This window comes from Tursiops truncatus, chromosome 19 (genome assembly GCF_011762595.2).
Source record: "Tursiops truncatus isolate mTurTru1 chromosome 19, mTurTru1.mat.Y, whole genome shotgun sequence".
NCBI classification, from domain to species: Eukaryota; Metazoa; Chordata; class Mammalia; order Artiodactyla; family Delphinidae; genus Tursiops; species Tursiops truncatus.
The window spans coordinates 51,145,289-51,151,050 of NC_047052.1; positions in this window are offsets into that span (position 1 = coordinate 51,145,289).

Consider the following 5,762-nt stretch of genomic DNA (forward strand, 5'->3'; position numbering starts at 1 on the left):
GTCAGGCCTCCAGAAGCTCCAGGCCTCCATTAAGGTATAGAGAGTCATTTCAACAGGAACGTTCACAAGTGTTTCAGTGGCCTTATTGGCAAAGCCTGGGTCATATGCCCCTCTGTGTGGAAGGGGTAGGAGATCATTCCCACCCAAATTACAAGCAGTTGGAGGGGGGCTATATGTGGGTGCTTGGCCAACGAATTAGGGTTAACTCTGTGCTCTAGGAAAGATCTAACTTTCATATTTTTCTATAATAGTGAGAATAGGTTAGGTTATGCTGCAGTAACAAACAACCCCAAATCTCAGCTTAGCATAACAAGGTTTTTTTTCTCACTTGTGTTATATATTGACTGAGGGTTCTGGGCTGTATATGTCTGGGACCCAGGCTGACAGAGCCACTACCATCTGGAGTCCTGCCGGTCAAGTGTGGCCAAGGAAGAACACCCTGGAAGCTCTTGTACCAGTACTTAAATGTTCTGACACAAAAATGACATACATAATCTCTTAGAATTTATTGGCCAGAACTAGTCATGTGACTTGAATGAACCACAGAGAGTCTGGGAAGTTCAATTCCACCACACTCCAGAAGATGGAGATGGATATATTGGGTTTATGACACTAATAACTCTCACTCTGAGCACATAAGCAAATTGGTAGAAATTTCAGAACATTGAGAGATTAGAAATCAGTTAAATGAGTTTTCTATTGTTTGCCTATTCCAAATCCCATTACATATCATTCAGCTATCATCACAATGTGAAACCATTCAGCCCTCTGCTTGCTTGGTTTCAATCATTTGATCGTGTGGCCGATATGCCTAGATGTCCCCTTAATAATTATTCGCCTCTGATAGGGAAGTTTCACTGGACATAGGGCTGCACAGCTAAAGACTACATTTCCCAGGCTCCCTTGCAACCAGTTTCTTGCCATGTAAATGGTTTCTGGCCAGTGGGATGTCTGCAGCGTCTGAGATATGGCTTTAAAGGCAAGGAGGATGACATCCCTTTCAGTCTCTCCCTTCCTGGTGCAGGGATGTGTTGGGCATTGGTGTGTCCATCTTACAGTGAGATGGAAGTGCTGTGTTGTGAATGGTAGGGCAACAAGCTAGAAGGCTAGAAGAAAGACATGATTATGGAAGTAGGCATGCCCCAAAATCTTCGGGATGAATTGGCAAACTGGAGACCCAGGAGAGCCAATGTTTAGTTCCAGTCCAAGTTTGAAGGCATGAGTACCAGGACAGCTGATGATGTAGTTGTTGTCTGAAGGCTGGCAGCTCTGAAACAGGAGGGAAGGGGGCAGGGCACAACGTCTAAAAGAATGACATAGCCCTTGAGGATAGGACATAAACTGGTTAGAACCAACTAGGTCCAAGATGGCAGAAGATTTGACTTCCAGTAGACCTTGAGCCTCATTCTATGCTCATTGTAATACATTCGCATATGCTAAAGGACACACCTACAGGTGCCATGACAGTTCCGGGGCTGACCATAAAAGGCCAAAAAGTGGGCAATGGCCCAATTCCTGGAAATCTCCACCCCTTCTCCAAGATAGTTGGAATAATCCTCCCACTCTTTAGCGTATAAAACTACCCAACCCATAAAAACCAATCACCCCATATTTCGTAGCCTCTCGCCTTCTGAGATGGTCCACACTCTGTGGACTGTTTCTCTCTAAATAAATCCACTTCTTACCTATCAATTTGTCTCTCACTGAATTCTTTCTGCAATGAGACATAAAGAACCTGAGCTTCATTAAGATCTGAGACCTGGTGTGTGATCTCAGTTAAAAGACAGTGTGTGGGGGGAATACTTCCCTGGTGGTACAGTGGTTAAGAATCCGCCTGCCACTGCAGGGGACACAGGATTGAGCCCTGGTCCAGGAAGATCCCATGTGCCGCGGAGCAACTAAGCCCGTGCGCCACAACTACTGAGCCTGCTATCTAGAGTCTGTGAGCCACAACTGCTGAGCCTGCGTCCCACAACTACTCAAGCCCGTGTGCCTAGAGCCCGCGCTCCGCAACAAGAGAAGCCACCGCAATAAGAAGCCCGCGCACCACAATGAAGAGTAGCCCCCGTTCACCACAACCAGAGAAAGCCCGCACGCAGCAACGAAGACCCAATGCAGCCAAAAATAAAATTAAAATAAAGAAATTTATATATATTTTTTAAAACAGACACTGGCGGGGTCACTTCCCTGGCAGTCCAGTGGTTGAGACTCTGGGCTTCCACTGAAGGGGGCGCGGGTTCGACCCCTGGTCAGGGAACTAAGATCCCACATGCCATGTGGCGCCGTCAAAAAAAAAAAAAAAAAAAGACACTGGGTTTAAGTCCCACCCCTTGGGTTCAAGTCCCATCTGAATTGTGCAGTTTCATCTTGAGACCCAGGAAGAGCCAATGTTTCAGTTTGAGCCTGAAGGCAGGAAGAAAGCTGATGTCCTAGTTCCTTTTTTTTAAAAAAATATTTATTTATTTATTTGTTTGTTTATTTATTTGGCTGTACCGGGTCTTAGTTGCAGCATGCAGGATCTTCATTGTGGCGTGAGGGGTCTTCAGTTGCAGCATGCAGAATCTATTTTCCTGACCGGGGATCGAACTGGGCCCCCTGCATTGGGAGCGCGGAGCCTTAACCATTGCGCCACCAGGGAAGTCCCTCATGTCCTAGTTCAAAGGTAGTAAGGCAGAAAGAATTCTTTCTTATTCAGAGGAGAGTCAGCCTTTTGTTCAATTCAGGCCTTTTATGCAATCTTCTTTACTAAGTTTCCTGATGTAATATCGATCTCATGCAAAAACACCCTGAGAGAAACACTCAGAATAATGTTAGACCAAACATCTGGGTACCCTGTCAAGCTGGCCCAGTAAAGTTAACATATAAAATCAACCATCATAGTTCCTGACACTGTGGAACTTTACTCACTGTTATTATCACTTAAGGTTGCATATTCTTGGACTGTTACATGAGAGGGAAATAAACTTCTGTGTTGTTTAAATCATTGTTATCATGGTCTTTGCTAAAGCAGCTGAATTGGTGTTCTACCTTATATTTTCCAAAGGTATCTCCTGTCCCCACTCACTTCCCCCATTAAGAAGCAGAGTCGAGTTCCCCTTCCCCTGAGGTGGTGTGCGCTCATGACTAATATGTAGCTGTTGCAACATGGCAGGAGAGTGATGCTGCATGATTTTTGAGGTCAAATCAGGGAAGGCAACGCAATTTCTTTTTTTTTTTTTACGCGGGCCCCTCACTGTTGTGGCCTCTCCCGTTGCGGAGCACAGGGTCCGGACGCGCAGGCTCAGCAGCCGTGGCTCACTGGCCCAGCCGCTCCGCGGCATGCGGGATCCTCCCGGACCGGGGCACGAACCCGTGTCCCCTGCATCGGCAGGCCGACTCTCAACCACTGCACCACCAGGGAAGCCTGCAATTTCTTTGTTAGCTGAAATACTCTTGAAACCTTCAGCCATCAGGCAAGTAGTTCAGCTGCCCTGAAGCCACCAAGCTATAAGGAAGCTCAAGCTATCCCACACAAAGAAACTACATAGAAAGGCTTGAGGCTCCATGAAAATATATGCTCCACCAGGTCCCGACACCCTTCAGCCTCCCTGCTCTTTCGGTTCCAGCCACTATCTGACTGCAGACACTGAGTGACCCCAAGCTGGAACTGCCCAGAGAGCCCTTCCCAATCTCACTACTCACAGGCCTATCCAAGATAATAAAATAATTGTTGTTTTAAGCCACTAAGCTCTGGGCTGATTTGTTACACAGCAATAGTGAACCGGAACATCTGGTATAACTTTTATAGTGGGAGAGATGGATTCATTTTTAATATGTCTAAGCAGAAGTGGAACCCCCAAATCCTACTCACTCTTCTCCACCCCAGAACCTTCACTAGATCAGCCACCAGGGTCCTCTTCCCCTGAATAACTTAGCATCTACAACATGTTAGCCCTCTCTTTGCTGTCCTTCCTCTATGTGCAAAGCGTTCTTCCTTTCCTGGAGTGGTAGTCAGTTTCTTTTCTTTTCTTTCTTTCTTTCTTTCTTTCTTTCTTTCTTTCTTTCTTTCTTTCTTTCTTTCTTTCTTTCTTTCATTGAAGTATAGTTAACTTACAATGTCATGTTACTTTCAAGTGTACAGCAAAGTAATTCAGTTATATATATATTGAATATATATATTCTTTTTCATATTCTTTTCCATTATATGTTATTACAAGATATTGAATACAGTTCCCTGTGCTTTACTGTAGGTTCCTGTTGTTTATCTATTTTATATGTAGTAGCATATATCTGTTAACCCCAAACTCCTAAATTCTCTCCTCCTCCCACCCCTGCACTATCCCCTTTGGTAACCATAAGTTTGTTTTCTGTGTCTATGAGTGTATTTCTGTTTTGTAAATAAGTTCATTTGTATCATTTTTTTATGTTCCACCTATAAATGATATCATATGATATTAGTCTTTCACTGTCTGACTTACTTCACTCAGCATGACAATCTCTAGGTCCACCCATGTTACTGCAAATGGCATTATTTTATTCTTTTTCATGACTAATATTCCATTGTGTATATAGACCACGTCTTCTTTATCCATTCATCTATCGATGGACATTTAGGTTGCTTCCATGTCTTAGCTATTGTAAATAGTGCTGCTATGAGCATAGGAGTGCATGTGTCTTTTCGAATTAGAGTTTTCTCTGGGGTAATCAGTTTCTAAAATGGCTCTCAATGACCTCCACGTCCTGATATTCATGTCCTCATATAATCCCCTCTCCTGTGACTGTGCTGGACCTAGTGACCTGCCGCTCATGGCAAAAGTGATGGGATGTCCCTTCCGAGACTAGGTTATAATAGACTATGACTTCAGTCTTGCCTGCTCACTTTGATTAAGCTGGCTGCCGTGTTGGGAGCTGCACTATGAAGGGGTCCCATGGCAAAGAAAGGAGTTCCAGCCAACAAGGAACCAAGATGCTGGCCCTCAGTCCAGCATCTCTCATGTGACCGGATCTTCCCAACAACAATTTATGGGTGCTTGGAAATGGATCCTTCCCCAGATGAGTCATTGGATGAGACCAGAACCTCAGCTGACACCTTTTTTATAGCCTTGTGAGAGAATGCAAAGCAGAGGACCCAAGTAAGCCACCCCCAGATCCCACCGATTATGTCCATCTTGTAATATACATCGGTAACTTTAAAACACCTATAAACTGTATTTTCCTTTGTTAGAAGAGTCTTAAGTTACTTCCCTGGTGGTCCAGGTGTTAAGACTGCGCTTCCACTGCAGGGGGCACGGGTTCCATCCCTGGTCTCGGAACTAAGATCCCACAAGTCATGCGGCATGCCCCCCCCCAAAAAAAAGTCTTAAAACATCATTTTCTCCCTTATCCCTTTGGATATACAATAAATAACAGATTATACTAGATTCATTGTCTTATAATAATGTGTAAGAGAGATTTACTATTACCAGTGAGTCATGGGAGGGCTGTGAGCAGATGAGGACCAGGGCCAGCTCTGGATATAGAAAAACCCATCTAGGTTCATGTGGAAGATGGGCTGGAGGGGAGGGACAGGAGGTTGGGGCCTATGAGTGGGGCTGAGTAAGAAAGCCCTGTCCAAGTGACACAGGTCAAGCTGGAGACCTGACAGCACCCACAAGAACCATACAATTCTGGCAAATCCATCTCCTTCTCTGGGCTCTGGTTTCTGCATCTATAAATAGGCCATAATTATCCTAGATGTATTAGTTATCTACTGCTGTGTAACAAATTGCCCCCAAACTTAGCAG